The sequence below is a fragment of the Vulpes lagopus genome, chromosome 4, assembly GCF_018345385.1.
Source record: "Vulpes lagopus strain Blue_001 chromosome 4, ASM1834538v1, whole genome shotgun sequence".
NCBI classification, from domain to species: Eukaryota; Metazoa; Chordata; class Mammalia; order Carnivora; family Canidae; genus Vulpes; species Vulpes lagopus.
In genome coordinates, this window is record NC_054827.1 from 88,366,645 (window position 1) to 88,392,541 (window position 25,897).

At 39.2% G+C, this 25,897-nt stretch overlaps 1 protein-coding gene across 1 annotated transcript in view; it reads right to left on the reverse strand.

Moving 5' to 3' along the window:
- Positions 1–25,897, reverse strand: part of SCAMP1 (secretory carrier membrane protein 1) — a 123,183-nt gene that overhangs the window by 97,004 nt on the left and 282 nt on the right. The gene's annotated exons all lie outside the window — the stretch shown is intronic.

Sequence of the window (25,897 nt, forward strand, 5' to 3'; positions counted from 1 at the left end):
TCTTATAATCCTCACAACAACCATATGACTTAAATTCTTTATCCTTTCTTTCACTGCTGAGATTACCTCCCACATGTTTAAAGTAATTTGCCCAAAGTCATATAGAGTAAGTTGACGTGGTAGGATGCAAATTCAAATCTGATCCCTAAGACTGAGTTCTTATAAGAAAATATAATAAAGAAACCAAATTTATGTTTAAAACAATATCTCCTCGGGATCCCTGGGTGGCGCAGCGATTTGGCGCCTGCCTTTGGCTCAGGGCGTGATCCTGGAGACCTGGGATCGAATCCCACATCAGGCTCCCGGTGCATGGAGCCTGCTTCTCCCTCTGCCTATGTCTCTGCCTCTCTCTCTCTCTCTCTCTCTCTCTCTCTCTGTGTGACCATAATAAATAAAAAATAAATTTAAAAAAAAAAAAAAACAATATCTCCTCAAAAGAAAAAGGCTGAATTAAACAAGGCATTGCTCCACAAAACTTAATTAAAATACTCTTCAGTAGCTCTACTTAATCCAATCAATATTACACACTAGACTAGGCAACTTGATTAAAAAAGAAAAAGTCCCTGGCTAGAGGCTATGAGAGGCCCTACCGTCAGAGAGTTAAATTTTTCCTCTACTTTTATACCTCTTAGAGCTACTATAATCACAGGAATTTAATAAATACTGAGAATTTCACTTACCTGGAGAATTACTCATTTCTAAATGCCCCAATTATTTTTAAAAAACCAAAGGAACTATGAGAAGCCATTAAAAATCTCAGCAAGACTCTAAAACAACATGTATTTAGCAAACCTTTTATAATAGATTGAAAGAAGTGCTTAACACTAGAAATTATTCAGTAAATCGTGACTTTTAAAAACTGGTTTTCAGGGACACCTGGGTGGCTCAGTGGTTGAGCGTCTGCCTTTGGCTCAGGGAATAATCCCACCGTCCTGGATCAGAGTCCCACTCTAGGCTCCCTGGGGGAAGCATGCTTCTCCCTCTGCTTTGTCTCTGCCTCTCTCTCTCTCTCCCCCCTGTGTCTCTCGTCAATAAATTAAATATTTTTTTTAAAACCGGTTTTCATTTTCATTATAAGTCATGACAGCCTTACTAAAACCTAAAAGCAAATCACAGACTAATTTTTGTGAACCCAAATCAGTTCTTAGTAAATTAAAACTAAAGCAATCACACCCAAGCAGATTTAATGAGAAACCACTTCACACCTACTAGAATGGCTACAAATAAGAAGACAGAGACAACCGTTAGCAAGCATATGAACAAACTAATCTGCTGGTGAGAATGTAAAATGGTAGTCATTTTGGAAGTTACCAAATTACCTAACAGTCCAATTCCTAGGTATATATCCAAGGGAATGAAGGCATGTCCCCACACAATAATTTGTATGCAAATATTCATAGTAACACTATTCCTAACAGTCAAAAAGTGAAAATAACCCAAATTTATATCAACCGACAAATAAAATGTATATCCATACCATAAAATTGTTATTTGGCAATAAAAAGAAATGAAGTCCTGATACATGCTACAACATTCATGAACCTTGAATACATTATGCTCTGGAAAGCTGCCAACCATCAAAGACTACATACTGCATGACTCCATTTACATGAAATGCCCAGAAAGTGTATTAGGGGCTGCCTAGAGCTGGAGGAACTGGGGAAAATGGGGAATGACTGCTGCTAACAGGGTTTCTTTTGGGAGTGATGAAACGTTTCTAAAGTTGATAGTGATGAATACACAACTGCAAATATACTAAAAACCACTAAGTTGTACACTTTAAATGGGTGAACTGTGCAGTCTGTTTATTATACCTCAAAGCTTTTTTTAAGATTTTATTTATTTATTCATGAGAAACAGAGAGACAGAGAGAGAGGCAGAGACACAGGCAGAGGGAGAAGCAGGCTCCATGCAGGAGCCAGATGTGGGACTCAATCCCAGGTCTCCAGGATCACGCCCCGGCCCAAAGGCAGGCACTAAACTGCTAAGCCACCCAGGGATCCCCTCAAAGCTGTTTTTAAAAAAGAAAATCTGATGTAGTATTTCTTGGAATATATGTTGCCAACCAGCTATACATCTCTAAGTCTTCAAAATCTAAATATCGCCTTAGTCATTAAAGAGAAATACTCATTAGGCAAGAAGTAAGGACAGAGGGGGCAGGGTATTAGCTATCAAAGATCATGACGACACCAAAACTTCCTATATACTCAATCACCAAAATTTCTTTTTGGGATTTGAGAAACTGGATAGCGAATACAACTACATGCCCCAGTACTAACACAATGAAATCTAAAGACATAAGAAGAAAAAGAGTAATCATGAAGAACAGGAAAATAATTGGTCATATGTCTGTCAATGACCTGCAAGTTCAATCACTTTTGACCACTATTGAATAAACAAACCGCTGAAATGATATCCTAGGAATCAGATAACAGCAAGTCTTCCCACGTAAATACCACTCATTTTTAGTGAACTGTTAGGAAATTTTTGTATAGAAAAGGTTGTTTTATCATACAAAGTAGTTCTTCACCAAGATTAATTACTTTTTTATCTTTCTCCTTTAACATATTAATACTGAGGGGCAGCCTAGGTGGCTCAGAGGTTTACTACCGCCTTCAGCCCAGGGCATGATCCTGGAGACCTGGAATCAAGTCCCATGTGGGCTCCCAGCAAGGAGCCTGCTTCTCCCTTTGCCTGTGTCTCTGCCTCTTTCTTTCTCTCTCTTTCTCTCTGTATCTCTCATGAATAAATAAATAAATCTTTAAAAAAATATATTAATACTGAAATTACCAGAACAATTTACTATTAAACATGACAAAGACCTATGAACAAATTTTAAAAAGTCTTTTTTTTGTCATGAACAGTGAACTTTTATTTTTTTTTATTTTTTTTTAACAGTGAACTTTTAAATGTAGTTTTTACATCTGAGAATAAATGTACATATACTTAATACAACATTTTCTTGTGAAACAAAATCTGGCTAAATGGACTACTCTTGCTAACTTGGTAGTTAAAATCCCCAGGCCAGTACTTAAAATCAAAAGCACCACCAAAGCCAGGCATTCTGTACAACAATATATACCCATCAGGGGGAAAATGTTTAGAATTCCAATTGTGACAACAGGGATTCATCTCCTGCTAGCTTTCCATGACTTTGAAAAGTAATCATAAAATTTCTAAACTATTAGGCTATAATGTAATAATAATTTTTAAAAACCAGAGGTCCTTTCCAAAAACCATCAACATTTAAATGACCAAATGTACATCCTTCCAACATTTAAACAAAACTTACATCATAAAAATACAATGACCTATCCTTATTACTCTCATTCTGATCTATAACAGCTTCTAAAATACCCAAGCTTTGTAAGACAACCAGCAATTTGTATGTTTTCTTTTTGTTACTCTTTCTGTTAAAACCAAAAAAATTAATAGTAAAAATTACAGTCTGATAAAATAGAGGCAATTTAGGGATAAAATAAAAGGAGAATGATCACATGCTCTAACCAAAGATAATCTCGCACCATTAGTTCTCTGTTATTTTAAGAGCTTCCCATCTTTACCTTGATTCAAAAAATATTCCTATAAGAAATGTAAGAAAACAACAAATAATGAAGGCAGAAAAATTCAGTAACTTGCCTAAGGTCACTCAAGTAAAGAAGTAGAGAAGGAAACCTAGACAGCCTGGTTCCAGAGACACCCTTTTACCTACTCCCCATTACAAGTGAGGATAAACCTCTGCAAACTTCATTTACCCCTTCCTCTAATCCCCCTAATATCAGGCTAAGAACACAGAAATGCCTGTCTGTAATATACATACTTCACAGAACATTTTCTTATGAACTCAATGCTAAATGGTGATTAAGTTCCCTTGAGACTCAAATACAAACATCTCCATAAGAAAAAATTTTTAATCATATAGAAAAAGTATACAGTACATGTCTTTTAACCTTGGGGAATACATTAATTTGCATTTTTACAATACACCACTGACTTATAAGCAATTCACTAAAATTTATGACTATTTGAGATGCCAAAAATTAAGCATGCTACACCATAAATAAAACCACAAGACTGACTAAATCAACCTAAGACAAGCCTCAATAGCTTTAGGAAAATTGTTAAATGGTGGTAAAATTAGACTAGGAAACAAGCCCCTGGCCATCTCTGGCCAATAGTCCTGGTGCTCTTTTCCTATCACCTCCTACTTTCATTTCTCACCACTTTCCATATGTATTCCAAATCATCACACAAGGATTCTAAACACCATTAGAAGACAGCCATAAGAATGGGCACATGGGTGGCTCCATAGTTTAAGGGTCTGACTACTGGTTTGGCTCAGGTCATGATCTCATAGGTCATGGAAGGAGCCCCACTTAGCGTGAAGTTTGCTTGAACATTCTCTCCCTCTGCCCCTCCCCCATTCGAGCTCCCTCTTGCTCTAAAATAAATAAATATATCTTTAAAAAAAAGAAGAGATAGGTAAAATGGCTACCAATAGCACGCATACAATTCCACCACTGCTTGTATCTCTGAGAAAGTAGAAACTTCCAATATTTATTTTGTATATATTGTTTCTACAGTATGCATTCTTTTGACTGATTGTGAAGCAAAAACTTTTAATAATTAAATAAACTAATTCACTTGCATTCAAATGTCTGATTTTTTCTTTTATTATCAGTTAAAATTATCATTGTATAACCATCACAAATCCTTTCTTCCTAATTTAATCTCACCAATATTCAAAATGCATTATATCACATACATTCCCTGCTTTATTAAAGAACTTCAAATATTTTTGCTTATCTGCAAAAATATATTCAATAATTCATCTATATTCTGTAAAATAAATGTAAGAAAAGGAAAAGTATCAAGTTGGTAACACTGATAATGTGTTCATAATTGCATTCTAAAAAGTATAAAACTCATTATTAAACTTTGATAAAAATATATTGATGCAAGCACAGATTTACAAGCAAATGTAACACCAGCTCTGGCAACTTTGGAAGGCAGGCAAGTTAATATACTTTAGGGACACTCAGGTACTTAGGAGCCATTTTCCATGAAATATGAAGGCTTATTTATTTACTTATTAAAGATTTTATTTATTTATTCATGAGAGACACAGAGAGAGGCAGAGACATAGGCAGGCGGAGGAGAAGCAGGCTCCCTGATGAGGAACTCGATCCTGGAACTCCAGGATCAGGAACTCCAGGATCACAACCTAAGCCAAAGGCGATACTCAAACACTTGAGCCACCCAGGTGTCCCAAGGCTTTTTTTAGATAAAAGTATTTCTTTTGCAAAAACAAAAGATTAAAAAAAAGAATACAAAAAATTTTGAAGAGGGTGCCAAGATCATTCCATGGGAAAAGAATAATCTGTTCAGCAAATGGTATTAGAACTGGATGATACATTAAAAACAATGAAGTTCAACCTTACTTCACACAATATATAAGAATTAACTCAAAATGCATCACAAACCTAAATTTAAGAGCTAAAACTGTAAAATCCATAGAAAAAAACATAAGGGTAAATCTTCATTACCTCAGATTTGCAAAGGATTCTTAGACAATATCAAAACACAAACCACAAAATAAAGAAAATTTGGACTTAATCAAAATTTGTAACTTTTGTGCTTGGGTGGACATTAACAAGAAAGAAGGTAATTGACAAAATACGAGAAAGTATCTATAAATCAGATACACTTGACACTCGAGCAATGCAGGGGTTAAGGGAGGACAGACACCCCCCCCAGGGGCAATAGAAAATCAGCATAGAACTTTTGACACCCCAAAAACTAATAGCCCACCAGTATAGAAGCCATACTTGGTAACAGTCAACTAATACACATTGTGCATGTTATATGTGTTATAAACTATATTCTGACAATAAAGCTAGAAAAAAGAAAATATTAGGAAAATCATACGGACAAGCAAACACATTTACAGTAATATACTGTATTTATTGAAGATAAGTGAACCTATGTAAGTTCAAACATGTTCTTCAAGAATCAACTGTACTTGGATAAAAGACTTATATCCAAAATATATAAAAATCTTACAGTTCAATTAAAAAAGACAACCCAATTTAAAAACAGGCAAAGGATCTGAATATATGTATGTATGTATATGTATATATGTATATCTGAATATACATATATCTGAATTTATATATGAACATATCTTCTCCAAGGAAGCTATACAAATGACCAATAAGCACATAAAAATATGCTCAACACCATACAGCCATCAGAGGAATGAAAATCAAAACCACAATATTTCATATTAGGATGCCCAGAATCATAAATAGGTAATAAGTATTGATGAGAATGTAGATAAAGCAGAACCCTCATATGCTGCTGGTTCAAATATAAAATGGTGCACCAGCTTTGGAAAACAGTCTGGCAGTTCTTCAAATAATTCAACATAGTTACCATAATGACCCAGCAATTCTGCCCCTAAGTATATACACAAGAGAATTTAAAACAAGTGTCAAACAAAAACTTGTACTCCAATGTTTACAGCAGCATTATTTATAATAGTCAAAAGTGGCAACTACCCAAATACCCATCAAATAATGAACTGGGCAATACTAATTCTTAAAAGCACTCAAAGCCAAATGCCAGGGAGATTACTGCATTGCTCTCTTCATGCAGGTTTACAAAGAGTTCTTGTGGCAGTTCTTACACAAAGGAAGGAAACACAGGGCTCCAACACTTGTCTACAATGTGAAGGCAAAAGCTATAGGGCAGTAAGGCTGTCTCAGGAGGAACAAATGAAACGGAATAAAAGTGATAGTGGGCTTGGTACAAAGTCAAATCCAATCAATCTCTACACATCATCTTTTAGTTTCCTCACCTACTGAAAGCTGGAAAATTTCCCTGTTGTGATTTAAAAACATCTCCTTGTGTTTGGATTTTCATTACCCTATCACAAAAAACTAAGCACAGGTTTAATTATATCATGCAGACTTGTATTCTTTCATTTAGATCTATAATTGATCTAAATACAGGTTTAATTCTATCATGGTTTTGTCAAGAAAATGTAACTTTGCAATTACCTTTTGGCAATTCCAGCTGAACGAAAGACTCAAGTCACCTCAAATGCTGGGGGAATGGAAAATATTTTAAAGATACATACAGAAAGAAGGATGCCAGGTTTCAAAAACTAGCATTCTTCAAAATGTGACAACATACCTTGTAGTTCAAGAGCAGCTCTGTTAAGAAACAGGCATTACAGAAAATGACCCTCAGAAGCTCTGGTCAAGTAATTACTACTCCAGGGCTTTGTGATTAGATAATTTGGCTCTTTCCCCTTGTCTTTCCATGGTATTCCCACTGTAACTACAGGGCTTTTTCTCTGTGCTTTCAGTTTATGGTCCTGAGAAAGATAGCTCACTTAACTATCACTGTTACTATTGGAGCAAAATTTTGCACCAAACAATCTTATCTGCTCCTGCTCATCTCAGAGAATAGCTTTCCTTGGACTAGGTAACTTTGATAAGAGTCAAATGGGGACAGCATGGTTAGGGTCACACAAAAGAGGTGATGATCATCTATCACATAAGCAACCACTCAGGACACCCTCAGCAGACTTTGAGGCTCAGCATAGCAGGCTCCCAAAATACAAAGCCTCCTCTCTAGCTTATATGATCAGATGCAATCCCAATACCTAATAGATTACAACAGGATAGAATTTATGCACTCACAAAATGGTCAATACAGGTAAAAAAGAAAAAGAAAAAAGCAACAATTACACAGTTTAAAAGTAGGAAAAAAAAAAAAAAAAAACCTGGGACAAAAGTCTCTATCTTAGCATCTCTGGGATATCACTCTAATTCTGCTTTAAGTCCTTCAACTGCTGGGGAACTCCATACGAAAAAAAAAAAAAAAAAAAAGGAGGCATTGTCAGGCTCTCCTAACAGATCTTTAAAAATCTTTAGGTTAGGTGCACCTGGGTGGCTCAGCTAAGCATCTGTCTTCTGCTCAGGTCCTGCTGGGGGGCGGGAGAGGGGGGGGGTGTTAGGGTTGGGGGGAGTTGGCTTCTCCCTCCTCCTCTGCCCCTCCCCCTTCTCCCTTTTTCTCTCTCTCAAGTAAATAAAATATTTTTTTACAAAGTCTTGGGCAAGGGATCCCTGGGTGGTGCAGCGGTTTGGCACCTGCCTTTGGCCCAGGGCACGATCCTGGAGACCCGGGATCGAATCCCATGTCGGGCTCCCGGTGCATGGAGCCTGCTTCTCCCTCTGCCTATGTCTCTGCCTCTCTCTCTCTCTCTCTGTGACTATCATAAATAAATAAATAAATTTTTTAAATGTAATCATTAAAAAAAAAAAAATTTAGTGCTGCCTTCAGCCCAGGGCGTGATCCTGGAGACCCGGGATTGAGTCCCCCGTCAGGCTCTGTGCATGGAGCCTGCTTCTCCCTCTGCCTGTGTCTCTGCCTCTCTCTCTCTCTCTGGGTCTCTCGTGAATAAATAAAATCTTTAAAAAATAAAAAATAAATAAAAAGACTTTGTGGGGGATTCTGTTGTGCCCAAGATTGCGAATCCAAGAAACCACCAAGGAGCCGACACCAATGCAAACACATGAGGGTTTATTTACAAGCTCGAGCTCGGGTCCAAGTATACCCGACACAGCGGAACAGGCACTTGGACCCCGAAGTGGGTTACAGCTGAGTTTTTTATAGGCTGGTCTAGGGGATTTTCAGAAGGGATGGAGGAATTTCTCAAGTTCTGTTTACATTTTGATATGGGGCTTTCAAGGGCATTGAGCTCTGTTCTCATTCTAATATGGGACTTTCTATCACAGGTGTGGGCTCTGTTGTCTTTCGGATATGGGATTACCTGCTGAGAACATTGAGGACATTCTGCAGTTTTTCCTATAAAGTTCAGCTCTTATTCACAGGGGCCTAAGATGGCTGCACTTGTGCTAATGCTAAACTTGAGGTGGAATGGCCTTGATTTTTCTCGGCCGTCACAATCCCTGGGTGGCTCAGCGGTTTATTTATTTATTTATTTTGGTTCAGCGGTTTAGAGCCTGCCTTCGGCCCAGGGTGTAATCCTGAAGTCACAGGATGGAGTCCTGCATCAGGGTCCCTGCATGGAGCCTGCTTCTCCCTTTGCCTGTGTTTGCCCCCACCCCCCTGTCTCTGTCTCTCATGAATAAGTAAATAAAATCTAAAATAAAAAATAAAAAAATAAAAAGTCTTTGTGTTAGGACAAAATCTATTTTCATGTAAACTGTCAATTAGCCTTTTTTTTTTTTTCTGAAACAAAAACAGGTTTATTCACTCCAGCAAGAAGCCTTCAACTATGTGAATATCTCACTTCTCCTTAGCCTCCTGTAGATTATTAACCCATTGAAGAACTTAAATCATTCTTCCTAAGGCTTGCTTCCAGACCCACAGCCATTCTGACTTCTTTGGGCACATCTTGTTTTGTTCAAACCACTCTTTAAATACACACTTGGAACTGAAGACAGTACCAGTGGGTTGGACAAGAACAGAATATTATAGATTCTTCTTTAGGAAATCGCCACTAATTTCATTAATCCAATATATATTTTTCAAGAACTATATCACTCTAGTGATTCATATTAAATATCCCAGAAATTTCCTGGATCTGCATTCAGCACTACTAAATATTATTTTTTTTTAAAAAAAAAAGATTTCTTGGCAGCAATATCAGCAAAAGAATAGTTTACTTTCAAATTTTTCACCATCATCTCAATTATGATTATTGTTAAAGTCATGATACCAAAATAAAACCAAATACTAGTTCTGTCATGTAGCATCTGTAAGAGGTACTCCACCACACTAACAGCCTCCCACTGTACTTGACTGAGAGCTTTCAAAGGTAGCCACAGGAGATGCTCAAGCTAGACAAAAAGTTTTCTACATATCTTTTTTTTTTTTAAGATTTATTCATTCATGAGAGAGAGAGAGAGAGAGAGAGTGAGAGGCAGAGACACAGACAGAGGGAGAAGCAGGCTCTATGCAGGGAGCCTGATGTGGGACTCGATCCTGGGACTCCAGGATCACACCCTGGGCCAAAGGCAGGTGCTAAACTGCTGAGCCACCCAGGGATCTCCTACATATCTTAATAGTACTGATCCGGAGCACCCTGGAACTCTATCTTAGGTAAAACACATGGTCTCAAAGTGAATTACAGATGCATTTTAAGGGATAGTTTGAACTCTGGTAAAATTAACAACAACAATAAAAAAAAAATTTAAGAGAATTGGACTAGCCTGGACTAAAAGGAACAGAGAATATTTCAACATAAAAAGAGGTTTCTGGGCTCCCAACTTTCAGTGGCTAGGAAGCCGGCTGAAAATGTTACTCCGCTGCAAACATTGCTTACAGAAAAAAAGGACTTCTCAGAGGGAGGAACCAAAACCAAAAGAAAGTAATAGATTTGGGAAAGACTTCCAGGTAGCAGCTGGGCCTACTCAAGGAACACCCATTGCCCCAATTAGGGACCCTGACAAATGGGCCTGACTGGATTTCAGACTTGATACAGACCAGCAACTGCTACTCCTCTCCCTTTCCTCCCCTATTTGAATAGAAATGTCTATTGGGGTTATATTGTACTTGTCTCACCATCGTATGCTGGGTGTATCTTTTAAGCTTGTAGATCTGCATCAAGAGAAACATAGCTCCTCCTAACAAGTGATAGACTCTAATCCTTCCCACTCCTTTTTTTTTTTTTTTTTTTAAGATTTTATTTATTTATTCATGAGAGACACAGGCAGAGGGAGAAGCAGGCTCCATGCAGGGAGCCTGATGTGGGACTTGATCCACACCCAGGGATTCCCCTTCCCACTCCTTTTTGAGTTAGGTCTGGCTTTGTGTTTTGACTAAGAATGCAGCCAAAAAGAAATGACTCAAGAGGGATCCCTGGGTGGCGCAGCGGTTTGGCGCCTGCCTTTGGCCTAGGGCGCGATCCTGGAGACCTGGGATCGAATCCCACATCAGGCTCCCGGTGCATGGAGCCTGCTTCTGCCTCTGCCTCTCTCTCTCTCTCCCTCTCTCTCTCTCTCTGTGACTATCATAAATAAATAAAAATTAAAAAAAAAAAATATATCACCTCTTATCTTTCTATGTGCTTAATCTAAAAAAAAAAAAAAAAAAAAAGAAATGACTCAAGAAGCCATTAACTTCCCCTCTTGACCTCTTGGAACACTACCGTGACTATGTAAAAAGCCCAAGTTATTCCTAGAAGAAAGCCCACGTGGAAGAGAGGCAATTGTTGCTGCCCTATGACAGCCCCAGATAATTGCCAGATACTTGAGTTGAGGACATCTTAAACCATCCAGGCCAGTCAAGCTGCCAGAAAACTGAAGAGACAGAAGTGATTCCAGGCAATAGCATCCAAAAACAAACTACCCAACTTAGGCCAGATCAAATAACAGAATAGTGAGCAAATAACTGTTGTTTTAAGCTACTAACTTTTGGGACTGTTTGTTACACAGCAATAGGGAACTGAGACTATGATAAATAAAATAATGCATCTTAATTTGATGAAATATAATCAGCAGCTCAATACATGCTTTTTAAAAATATCAACTTGGGGAAAACAGAGTATGAACTTACACAGTTGACATGACCATAAAACACCAAAGACCACCAGTTACTACTACTATGTCCCAGACAAATGCTGAAGGAAAGTTTGCAATGTAGACTATCACAGAAGAAATCCTCAAGTTTCTTTCCTAGTGCTATCCAATCTCCAGGCACAAATGCTAAATGGATAAGGGAGGAGTGACATCAACTACCTAGAAGAAAACAAAATAGATAACATCCTTGAATTATAGGTAATTTTTTAATGATGAGGTTTTCTTTTTTTTTTTTTTTTTTTTTTTTTTTTTTTTTTTTTTTTTATGATAGTCACAGATTGAGAAAGAGAGGCAGAGACACAGGCGGAGGGAGAAGCAGGCTCCATGCACCGGGAGCCTGATGTGGGATTCGATCCCGGGTCTCCAGGATCGCGCCCTGGGCCAAAGGCAGGCGCCAAACCGCTGCGCCACCCAGGGATCCCCAATGATGAGGTTTTCAATCTCTAACTCCAACTAAACTCGTAGGGTACCACTGGTATTAATGTAACTTAAATATCATAAATAAGAATGGTGAATTGTAGCCCATTTTTAGAGATTATTCTAAAAGAGTAGGATTTTTGAGGCCCAAAATAAAAGAATAGTTAGTTTATTAAGGAGGAAGCCTTTGTAGTGTCAAAGCACTAGAATTCAGACAAGCTGGGGCAGGTCTAGCAGGGTGACATAGGGCAAACCACTTGTTTGGCCTTGATTTCTCAACTATGACCTGCCAAACACATACTACATGAACTTTTATTCAATGAGTAAGTCTTGGGGAAAACAGCATAGGGAATGTAATCGATCATATTATAATAGTGTTGCATGGTGACAGATGATAGCTACACTTGCAATGAGCATAGTACAACACACAGACTTGTGGAATCACTATGTTGTACACCTGAAACTAATGTTAACATTGTATGTGGACTCTACATCGATTAAAAAAAATGAACTTCACGAAATTAATAAGCTAAGAATATAGTTAACTGTAATTAAATGCAATTTCTTAAATTACTATTAATACTACTTATAATCTAATTAAAGCCACCATGCATTGAGTACTTATTACAAGCTAAGTATATGTTCATCTAATCCAATTAACAACCCTATGGAGAAGGTCCTATAATCCTATTTTACAGAATAGTAAACAGATGTATGGAGAAGCTAAGTAACATTCCAAAATCTTACAGCTATTACTGACAAAGCCAGGATCAAATGCAGGGTTTTTTTTTAAACTCTTGAGCAGAAACCTGTCTGAGGACCTCAAGTCTAAAGTCTCAAAACAAAACAAGAATTTGGTGTCAGAAATGCAATCAACAAGCAAATAGAGTGTCATCAGCAACAGACCAGGAATAAGATTTAAATTCTAGTACCAATTCTGTACCACCAACACCTGTATATAAGATAATGAGCAAGTCAGCAATGAAAATTAAATAGTTTTTAATCAAGAAGAAATTAAGATATTTCACATTTGGCAATCATCCTATCTCTGGGCTTTTTTTCATTCATAGAATGAGATCTGAGGGGATCCCTGGGTGGCTCAGCGGTTTGGCGCCTGCCTTTGGCCTAGGGCGCGATCCTGGAGTCCTAGGATCGAGTCCCAGGATTGAGTCCCACGTCGGGTTCCCAGCATGGAGCCTGCTTCTCCTTCCTCCTGTGTCTCTGCCTCTCTATGTCTATCATAAATAAATAAATCTTTAAAGAAAAAAAAAAAAGAATGAGATCTGAATAAATCCATTATAAGATTTTCCTTTCCAAAGCTATGAAAGTTTGATTCTATTTTTAAACACTACATAAAATGTTATTTCCAAAATGAATTTTCCAGTCCAATCAATAAACATATTAATATGCTACAGCATACCAAGAAGTATGAAGGTTTTCTTATCACTTACTAATTCTTCTCTCGTTTGAATAAACTGCACTCATTCTGGCACTTATTCATACTCTTACCCTGACTTATAAGAGCCCTATTATATTACTAATTTCTGATGGTTTTATTTTATTTTTATCTTACTGTATTTGTCTACATGTGAGATTAGTAACCTTAAGGATATATATTTCTTCAATATCTACTGAATAAATGAGTAACTGAACAGAACAGGGGCATAAGATAATTAATACACATTGACAATGTGGAAACTAATTTTTCCTCCCTAGCTGTAAAGCCACATTATAACAATTCGAGGGGATTCTCAAAAACATCTACATAATATTCTATTTTTCAGATCACTACATATTTTCAGTTACTCCAAGTTTTTTGATGCACAATAAAAACTATTCAAATTCCATAAACTCTTTCACTGAGTCTATCACAACCACTAGAATCAAGCAGGGGCTCAAAAAAAATGAATCCAGCAAATGATTTTACAACAGCTAATAAAATCAAGTAAGCCATTACAGTTCCATTATCTAAGAAGATCATTCTCAGAAATTATTTTCATGACAGTTCAAATGAAGATGCTGGCAAAAGCACTCCTAACATAAAAGCAAAGGGGAAAAAATGCTGAAGAACTTAAAAAGCAATAGAATCAAATAATTTTTGATCATTTCCTTCATTCTGCCTATGCTATGAGATGGGGTTTGAAGCGCCCCTGCTTGAACCTGTGGAGGCATTACAAGGCAGGCATGTCTGGACACTGGCTCCTCACACCTTGCCCTAGGCATCTCCTCCGTTGGGCCATTCCTGAATTGTAGCCTTTATAATGAACTGATAATCTGGTCATTCTTTTTTTTTTTTTTTTAATTTTTTTTTTAATTTTATTTATTTATGATAGGCACACAGTGAGAGAGAGAGAAGCAGAGACACAGGCAGAAGGAGAAGCAGGCTCCATGCACCGGGAGCCCGACGTGGGATTCGATCCGGGTCTCCAGGATCGCGCCCTGGGCCAAAGGCAGGCGCTAAACCGCTGCGCCACCCAGGGATCCCCTAATCTGCTCATTCTAAAACAGCAGAGTAGTTACGTGGATCCTGAGCTCACCTGGTCCTTGAACTCAGCCATGTAACAAATCAGAAACCATTCTGAGATCAGAACAAACTACACAAATAGAGAGACATAAGAGGCCACATCATGGAAGGTAGAGATAGAGAGACATGATTTGGGGGAGAAGAGGATCATGGTTTCGCAGAGGGAAGGCAGCCAGGTCATGGAGAAAGGTGAGAGAGAGGAGAAAGACAGAGAGAGGAGCACACAGGGGATCACACAAGGAAGACATTTCCCCAAAGCCACTGACTGGGAAAACGAGAGGGACTGATTTTTGTGAGTTTTTACAACCACAGGGAATAAACACTAGAATTTTAGAGGTCCACAGCATGGCGGGTGTGGAGCCCAGCAGGTGTTTCAGTGCTCCTGCTGAAAGAAGGAAGGCAGATAGGCCAGGGCAGACAGTATAATCTGAGGATACCCTAGGAGACACGGGGAGAGATGATCCCCCACACACACACTTCTTGGAGTTCGTGTAAAAGAAGTGGCATGTCTCTCTGGCCAACAGGCTGGCAGTTGTCTGCCAACAAGCTGGCAGGTGCCATTACTCTCCCCCTACCATAAACTAACTTCAATGAGCACAATGAGTGCCAAGAGTGGCATAAACCACTTATATCAAGCTCTGCCCCCGTGCTGCTTTTTTCGGGTATATGTGCCTGTGAACCAACACAGTGGGCCTCTCCACCAGGGGCTAGCACAGCCTACCCCCAATCCCACTCCTCAAAACACATAACACACCACATCTACAGACCACAGAATTCTGCAAAGCTTCAGCTTGAGTGGAAGTAACATCAGGTCTCTCTTAACAGGCAGACCAGAGCACAACTAGTTAAAACTTGCCACATTCTGGCCAACATCCAAACACTCCCCACTTCAGGCAAGGAGATACTCTGCAGAGGACTGACCAGAAGGAAACAGCAGGCAAAACACAGCAGCAGAGTGCACACAGCATACACCAGACACTTCCCTGAAATGCCAGGTTCTGAACAGTATATGACCTCTCCTTTATAAAGCTGATACTCTCAGTAACAGGATATATAACAGGCTTTCCTAACACACAGAAGACAGAAACCTAGACAAAACGCCAAGACAGAAGAATTCATCCTGAAAAAAAACAAGAAAAGGTCACAGCCAGGGATCTAACAAAACAGACGTAAGTAAAAAGCTTAATCCAGAATTTTTTTAAAAGATTTTATTTGGGGATCCCTGGGTGGCGCAGCGGTTTGGCGCCTGCCTTTGGCCCAGGGCGCGATCCTGGAGACCCGGGATCGAATCCCACATCAGGCTCCCAGTGCATGGAGCCTGCTTCTCCCTCTGCCTGTGTCTCTGCCTCTCTCTCTCTCTCTCTCTGTGACTATCATAAATAAATAAAAATTAAAAAAAAAAAAAAAAAAGATTTTATTTGAGAGAGAGAGAGAGCAAGCGAGCTCGGAGGGGGGGAGGGGAGGGGGAAAACAGACCACACAGACACACACAAACACACACACACACATACACACACATGCTGAGCGCAGAGCCCAATATGAGGCTTGATCCAGGACTCCGAGATCACGACCTGAGCGAAAGTCAGACGCTTAAATGACTGAGCCACTGAGGAACCCCTTGATCCAGAATTTAAAGCAACAATCATAAGGATACTAGCTGGGCTTAAGAAAAGCATAGAAGACACCAGGGAGTCCCTTACTGCAGAGACAAAAGGCCTAAAAACTAGTCAGGCTTAACTAAAAAACACTATAACCAAGATACAAAACCAAGTGAGTGTAATGGATGGAAGGATGCAGAGGATGGAAGAAGCAGGAAAATGAATAAGTGATATATAATGTAAAATAATGAAGCTAAAAAGAAGGAAAGAAAAATATTGGATCACAAGTGCAGACTTAGGCAACTCAGTGACTCCATAAAGCACAGTAGCATTCATATCATAGGATTCCCAGAAAAAGAGAGGAAAAATGTGGCAGAAGGGCTTTTTTAATTGAAATTCAATTAATTAGGGACACCTGGGTGGTTCAGGGGTTGAGCATCTGCCTTTGGCTCAGGGCAAGATCCCAGAGTCCTGGGATTGAGTCCCACATCTGGCTCCCCACAAGAAGCCTGCTTCTCCCTCTGCCTAGGTCTCTGCCTCTCTGTCTCTCATGAATAAATAAATAAAATCTTTAAAAAATAAATAAGTAAATTCAATTAATTAACATTTAATGTATTATTGGTTTCAGAGATAGAGGTCAGGGATTCAGCAGTCTTATATGATACCCAGTACTCACTACATCAGGTGTCCTCCTTAATGTCCATCACCCAGTTACCCCATCCCCCAACTCCCCTCCCCTCCAGCAACCCTCAGTTTGTTTTCCATGACTAAGAGTCGTTTATGGTTTATAGCTCTCTCTGATTTCATCTTATTTTTTTCCTCTCTTCACCTATGATCCTCTGTTCTCTTAAATTCCACATATGAGTAAGATCATATAATTGTCTTATTCTGATTTATTTTACTTAGCATGATACCCTCTAGTTCCATCCATGTCATTGCAAATGGAAGATTTTATTTTTTGATGGCTCAGTAGTATTCTATCATATATGTATACATATATGTATATGTATGTATATCTATATATAGATATATAGATATACACCCCACATCTTTATCCATTCATCTGTCGATGGACACCTGGGCTCTTTCCATAGTTTGGCTATTCTGGACATTGCCACTATAAACATTGGGTTGCAGTTGCCCCTTTGGATCACTACATTTGTGTCTTTGGGGTAAATACCCAGTAGTGCAATTGCTGGATCATAGGGTAGTTCTATTTTCAACTTTTTGAGTAATCTCCATACTGTTTTCCAGAGTGGCTGCACCAGCTTGCATTCCCACCAACAGTGCAAGAGGGTTCCCCTTTCACTGCATCCTTGCCAACATCTGTCCTTTCCTGACTTGTTAATTTTAGCCATTTTGACTGGTGGTTTTGATTTGTATTTCCCTGATGCCAAGTGATGTGGAACATTTTTTCATGTGTCTATTGGCCATTTGTATGTCTTCTCTGGAGAAATATCCACTCATGTCTTCTGTCCATATCTTGATTGGATTATTTGTTCTTTGGGTGTTGAATTTGATAAGTTCTTTATAGTTTTGGATACTAACCCTTTATCTGATAAGACATTTGCAAATATCTTCTTCCATCAGGCAGAAGGTTTGAAGAAATTATACCCGAAAATTTCCCTAATCGGGGAAAGGAAACAGGCATCCAAATCCAGGAGGTAGAGAGAACTCCCATCAAGTTCAACATAAGCAGGTCAACGCCACGACAAATGGGTTAAATTTGCAAAATAGAGAAATAAAGAAGAAAAAATCCTAAAAGCAGCAAGAGAAAAGAAATCTCTAACTTGCAAGGGAAGACAGATTAAGGTTAGCAGCAGATCTCTCCACAGAAACTTGGCAGGCTAGAATAGAGTGGCATGATATATTTGACATGCTACATGGGAAAAATATGCAGCCAAAATACTCTATCCAGCAAGGCTGTCATTCAGAATAAGAGAGATAAAGTGTTACCCAGACAAACAAAAACTAAAGGAGTTTGTGACCACTAAACCAGTCCTGCGAGAAAAATTAAAAGGGACTCTTTGAGTGGGAGACAAAGACCAAAAACAACAGACTAGAAAGGAACAGAGAAAATCTCCAGAAACAACTTAACAAGAAACACAATGGTACTAAATTAATATCAATAATCACTCGGAATGTAAATGGACTAAATGGTCCAAAAGACATAGAGTATCAGAATGGATAAAAAACAAGGCCCAATTATATGCTGTCCGCAAGAGACTCGTTTTAGACCTAAAGACACCTGCACATTGAAACTGAGTTGAGGGAGAAACATTTATCATGCTAATGATGTCAAAAGAAAGCTGGAGTAGCCATCCTTCTATCACACAAACTAGGTTTTAAACCAAAGACTGTAACAAGAGATTAAGAAGGGTACCATATCATAATAAAGGGGTCTATCCAACAAGATCTAATAATTATAAATATTTATATCCATAATTTGAGAACACTCAAATACATAAAACAATGAACAAATATGAAGGAACTCATTGGTAATAGAATAATAACGGGATTTTTTTTAACATCCCACTTACCCAATGAACAGATAATCTAAGCAGAAAACCAATGGCATTGAATGATACACTGGACCAGATGATCCTAACAGATATATTCGGAACACTTCATCCTAAAGCAGTATACCAATTCAAAATACACATGGGACATCTTCCAGAAGAGATCACACACTGGGTCACAAATCAGGCTTCAACAAGTACAGAAAGAATGAGATCATACCATGCATATTTTCCAACCACAATGCTATGAAATTTGAAGCCAACCGCAAGAAAAAGATTTGGAAAGACCACCAATAAATGGAAGTTAAAGAACATCCTACTAAAGAATGAATGGGTTAGCCAGGAAATTGAAGAAAAAAAAAATACATGTCAACAAATGAAAATGAAATCATGATAGTCCAAAACCTTTGAGATGCAGCAAAAGCAGTCATAAGAGGGAATTATATAGCAACACAGGTCTAGCTCAAGAAGCAAGAAAAATCTCAAATATATAGCATAATACCCCTACAAGAGCTAGAAAAAGAACAACAGATGAAGCCTAAAGCCAGCAGAAGGGAAATAAAGATTAGAGCAGAAATAAATGATATAGAAACAAACAGATCAATGTAACCAGGAGCTGATTCTTAGGAAGAATTAATAAAAGTGATAAACCCCTAGGCAGACTTATCAAAAAGAAAAAACGACCCAAATAAATAAAATCTCAATGAGGTGCCTGGGTGGCTCAGTCAGTTAAGCATCCAACTCTTAATTTCGGCTCAGTTCATGAACTCAGGGTCATGGAATCAAGCCCTGTGTCCATACTCAGAGTAGAGTCTACTTGAGATTCTCTCTCTCTCCTTCTCCCTCTGCATCTACCCCTGCTTGTGCTCCCAATCTCTTTCTCTAAAATAAATAAAATCTTAAAAAATATAAAACCACAAATGAGAGAGGTCACAAACACCACCACAGAAATTTACAAGAAAATATTATGAAAAATAATATGCCAACAACTTGGATGAACTAGAAGAAATGGATAAATTCCTAGAAGCATATAAACTGAGCCAGGAAGAAATACAAAAATTAAACAGACCGATAACCAGAAAAAAAAAAAAAAAAATTGAATCAGGGCAGCCCGGGTGGCTCAGCAGCTTAGCACCATCTTCAGCCCAGGGCCAGATCCTGGAGACCCAGGATCGAGTCCCACATCAGGCTCCCTGCATGGAGCCTACTCCTCCCTCTACCTGTGTCTGTGTCTCTGTGTCTATGCCTCTCTCTCTCTCTCTCTCTCGAGATCTCCCTCTCTGTGTGTGTGTGTGTGTGTCCCTCATGAATAAATGAGTAAAATCTTTTTAAAAAAATTGAATCATAATCAAAATCTCCAAAAAACAAAAGTCCAGGACCAGAGAGCTTCCCAGGGGAATTCTACCAAATATTTAAAGAAGAGTTGATACCTATTCTTCTCAAATTCTTCCCAGTAATACAAATGGAAAGAAAACTTCCAAACTCATTCTACAAGGCCAGCACTACCTTGATTCTAAAACCAGACAACAACCCCACTAATAAAAATTATTTGCCAATATCATTGATGAACATGAATGCAAAAATTCTCAACAAATTGAATCCAACAATTTATCATTTATCACAATCAAGTGGGATTTATTACTGGGCTGCAAGGGTGGTTTGATATTTGCAAATCAATCAATGTGACACATTGCAATAATAAAAGAAAGAGTAATAACTATATGATTCTGTCAATAGATGCAGAAAAAACATTTGACAAAATATAGCATGCTTTCCTAATAAAAACTCTCAACAAAGTAGGGATAGATGGAATATGCCTCAACATCATAAAGGCCACACACAAAAGACCCACAGCAAAATATCATGCTCAGTGGGGAAAGACAGCTTTTCCTCTATAGTCAGGAACAAGACAAGGATATCCACTCTTACCACTATTATTTAACATAGTACTGGAAGTCCTAGCCTCAGCAATCAGACAAAAGGAAAGAAAATGCATCCAAATCAGCAAGGAAAAAGTCAAATTTTCACTATTAACAAAAGACATGACACTCTATGTAGAAAACCCAAAGGATGCTACCAAAAAGATTGCTATAAGTGAAACACAAATTCAGTAAAGTTGCAAGAGACAAAACCAACTTACAGAAATCTGTGGCATTTCTACATACCAATAATGAAGCAGCAAAAAGAGAAATCAAGGAATCAGTCCCATGCACAACTACACCAAAAACCCTAAAATACCTAAGAATAAATCTAACCAAAGAGATAAGAGGTCTGTACTCCGAAAACTATGGAGTACTTCTGAAGGAAATTGAAGACACAAAAAATCGGAAAACATCCCAAACTTATAGATTGGAAGAACTACTTTTAAAATGCCTATGCTAAAAAAATAAAAAATAAAAAAAAATAAATAAATAAATAAATAAAATGCCTATGCTACCCAGAGAAATCTACACATTTAATGCAATCCCTATTAAAATACCACCAGCATTTTCCACAGAGCTAAAACAAATAAACCCAAAATTCGTATGGAACCACAAATGACCCCTAATAGCCAAAGCAATCTTAAAAAAGAAAAGCAAAACTGAAAGTCATCAGAATTCTGGACTCCGAGTTACAGAACAAAGCTGTAGTGATCAAGACACTACAGCATTGCCAGAAAAATAGACACATAGATGAATGGAACAGAATAGAAAAATGGACCTACAACTATATGATCAACTAATTGACAAAGCACAAAACAAGATCCAGTGGAACACAATCTCTTCAACAAATGATGTTGGGAAAACTGGACAGCTACAAACCAAATAATGAATCTGGACCACTTTCTTACACCATACACAAAAATAAATTCCAAATGGATGAAAGACCTAAATGTGAGACATGAACCATCAAAATCCTAGGAGAACACATGCAGGAATCTCTTTGACAACTTCTTATCAGATACATCTCTAGAGGCAAGAGAAACAAAAGCAAAAATGAACTATTAGGACTTACCAAGATAAAAAGCTTCTGTACCAGGGAAGAAGTTCATCCACATAAAAAGCTTCTGTACAGCAAAGTAAACAGTCAACAAAACTAAAAGGCAACCTTCAGAATGGGAGAAGATATTTGCAAATGACATACCTTATATAAAGAGTTAGTGTCCAAAATCTATAAAGAACTCATAAAACACCAAAAAAAAAAAAAAAAACAAATAATCCAGTCAAGAAACGGGAAGAAGACATGAATAGACATTTCTCCAAAGAACACATCCAGATGACTGACAGATACATGAAAAGATACTCGACATCACTTATCATCAGAGTAATACAAATCAAAATTACAATAAGGGATTGATTACCTCACACCAGGCAGAATGGCTAAAATTAAACAACACAGGAAACAACAAATGTTGGAGAGGATATGGAGAAAGTGGAACGCTCTTGCACTGCTGGTGGGAATGCAAACTGGTGCAGCCAACTGTGGAAAACAGTATGGGGCTTCCTCAAAAAGTTGAAAATAGGGACGACGCTTGAGTGGCTCAGCGGTTGAATGTCTGCCTTCAGCTCAGGGAGTGATCCTGGGATCCAGGATCCAGTCCTGCATCAGTCTCCCTGCAGGGAGCCTGTTTCTCCCTCTATGTCTCTGCTTTTCTCTGTGTGTCTCTCAAGAATAAATAAATAAATAAATCTTAAAAAAGAAAAAAAAGGTTAAAAATAGAACTACCCTATAACCAAGCAATTACACTACTAGTTATTTATATAAAGGATCCAAAAATATTGATTGCAAGGAACATATGCATGCCAATGTTTATATCAGCATTTTCAACAACAGCCAAGAGAAAGGAAGTGCCCAAATGTTCACTGACTGATTAATGGATAAAGAAGTTGTGGTGCATATATACAATGGAATATTACTCAGCCATCAAAAAAATGAGATCTTGCCATTTGCAACAACATAGATGGAGCTAGAATGTATTATGCTAAGCAACACAAGTCAGTCAGAGAAATACAAATACTATATAATTTCACTCATATGTGGAATTGAAGAAATGAAACATTACCATGGGGGAAAAAAGAGACAGGCAAACCACAAAACAGAGTCTTAACTACAGAGAATAAACTGAGGGTTGGTGGAGGGTAGGTGGGCAAGGGGATGGGTTAAATGGTAGATGGGTATTAAGGAGGACACTTGGGGTGTTGTACTTAAGTAATGAATCATGAAATTGTACTAATGAAACTAATTTGACACTCTATGTTAGCTGGAATTTAAATAAACTTAAAAAAGTCCAATAGGGGGATCCCTGGGTGGCGCAGCGGTTTAGCGCCTGCCTTTGGCCCAGGGCGCGATCCTGGAGACCCGGGATCGAATCCCACATCGGGCTCCCAGTGCATGGAGCCTGCTTCTCCCTCTGCCTGTGTCTCTGCCTCTCTCTCTCTCTCTCTCTCTCTCTGTGTGTGTGTGTGTGTGACTAATAAATAAATAAAAATTTAAAAAAAAAAAAAAGTCAAATAGGTTTGTTGTTGCTGCTTTTGTTTTTTTAGAGAGTGAGAGAGAGGAAGGGTGGAGGGACAAGGGAAGAGGGGAAGAGAAAATCTTAAGCAGGCTCCACACTGAGTGTGAGCCTGACGCAGGGCTCAATCCCACCACTCTGAGATCATGACCTGAGTGGAAGTCAAGACTCAGACGCTTAAGTGACTGAGTCACCTAAGTGCCCTAAAAATCAAACAGCTTTTAACCAAGAAGATATTAGGATGGTTGCCAAATGTGAAATAACATGTTTTGAAAATATGAAATTTTTCAATACTGAAAATTAAAACAGATCTGAAAAAAAAGATGATCACAAGTTATCAAAAAGATAAATCCAAGAACTTTTGTATGTAAGTAGAGAGGACCAGAAATGCTATTTCGAAAATCACACATAAAAGGAAACTGAAAAAAGAATAGCAATAGATACAAAGCTTCACTTTAGGAAGCAAGGCAGGTGGACACAAATGGAAAGATAAAGGGTCACACATGCAGTGCTGTGACAGTCACCAAAAACAGAGTAAGGCCATAAACAGGAACATGTGTACAGCCAAATGTTCTTTAGGCCTAAATTATCCATCCCTTGAAACATTTTGTGGACTTGAATAATCATCGCCCTCTGGGTACATCCACTTATAAGCAACAAAAAAGTTTTATAATTTTATGCCACAATGATTGAGTATTTAAAACTACTTCTGGGGACACGTGGGTGGCTCAGTGGTTGAGTAGTCTGCCTTTGGCTCAGGGCATGATCCCCGGATCTGGGATGGAGTCCCACATCGGGCTCCCTGCATGGAGCCTGCTTCTCCTCTGCCTGTGTCTCTCATGAATAAATTTAAAAATCTTAAAAAATAAAATAAAATAAAATAAAACTACTTCTGGAGGGGCGCCTTGGTGACTCAGATGGTTAGGTGTTCAAGTCTTGATTTTGGTTCAAGTCACGATGTCAGGGTAGTGGGAATGAACCTCACCACAGGCTCTACTGAGTTTGAAGCGTGCTTAAGATTCTCCATCTCCCTCCCCACTCCTTACATGCTCCATCTCTTTCTAAAAATAAGTAAGTCTTTAATTAAAACTACTTTTGGGAAAAAAATTCAAAAAATAAAACCAGTCTTGGGTTTAGGATTACTATAACCACTATACATATGGCAGAAAAATCAAACTGTCATGGCAACATCAGATGTCACAAAAGAGCAGTCTAGGTTAAGAAGAAAACAACGTCTTGCCTTAACAAGAGAATCAGCTACGTAAAATGAGCCACAAAATGGAATGACCAACTAGAAAACAGGCCAATTGTCATACGCTGAATAAATGACACCAATGAATTACCTGATTAGGAAAAGCTAACAGGTTCATACTGTCATGCCTTCAAAATATTTTAAAAGTAACACCTATTTGGCAAGTCATGAAATGTGTGTTCAGAATGTCTGTATGATTTAAGAATAATCTGATTTTCCACAACATGGAATGATGGAATACCAACTACTAAGTGCATGCGGGATTGAGGAAGGCATGCTCCTTAACGTGCAATCATACCGGCTCTAAAAGCCTGTAAGTTCCGGACTGGTTACAGAGTTTTCTTAAAGGACACTAGTTAGCAAAGAAATAGCAGACTGAGTCCCTTCTACATTCCCACACACGGTATCAAGTTGTCGAAAACCAGGATCATTTAATTATAATGATCCTTAACGAAATTAAAAGGCCAATAATCAAAAAAAAAAAAAAAAAAAAAGGATATTTTCCCCTTCTAGGATCTTTTTTTTTTTTTTTTTTAAGTAATTTCTACGCCCAGCATGGGGCTTGACCTCACAACAGCGAGATCAGGAGTAGCACGCTCCACGGATTGACTGAGCCAACTAGGGGCCACCCCCTGCCCGGATTCTTAATAAGAGACAAAACCAGGAGTAATGAGACGTAAACTCAGAGGTGACACGTGTGTGACCACAAGATAAAGTTAAGTCTTTCATTTTGCGTGACTACACATGAAAGCTACTATTGCACGTATCCAAGAAAAAATTAATACACTTCACCCAACAGTTGGCAACAAATCACACGTGGAAGCGGCTGAGCTCACCAAGACGCCTGCACCGTCCTCTTCCCGGAGACGCTGCGCGCTGGTGGCAGCACAGGTCACGCGCGCCTTCACCTGCCTCGCCGCCCGCCGCCCCCCGCCCCCGCCGCCGCCGCCGGCCCCCACGAAGCGGGTGACAGGCGCCCACGGAGGAGGACAGCTCCTGCGGGAACCGCCGCGGGCGCGGGCGCGGGCGCCCCCCCGCCGGTCACCGTCCTCGGAGCCCTGCGGTGGGAAGGCGGCCGTCCACGTGCACCTTTGTGTCCAGGTGTGTTTATATTTGACTTCTGCCTGGCCACCGGTCCCCTCACGCCTCGGCCAGGCGGGCGAGGGGGGAGAGCAGCGCCGCTGGTGGCATGTGGGCGCAACACAAGTTTAAAAAATAAAAACATAACCTTTTTTTTTTTTTTTTTTTTTTTTTTTTAACTGCAGGGTGGTGGGTGCCCTGGCCGGCCTGCCGTCACCTCACGCACCCCCGGCCGCCGCCGCCCCTGCCCGTCGGGGGACGGCTCCGCCAGCCCGGGCGCCGCTGGCCTCGCCGCCGAGACTCGGGCGAGGGCACGACACGGCCGGGCGGGAAGGGGGCGCGGGCGCGGCGGGGGAGCGAGCGCAGGGCCCCGGCCGCCGCCCCCGAGCCGGGCGGCGCG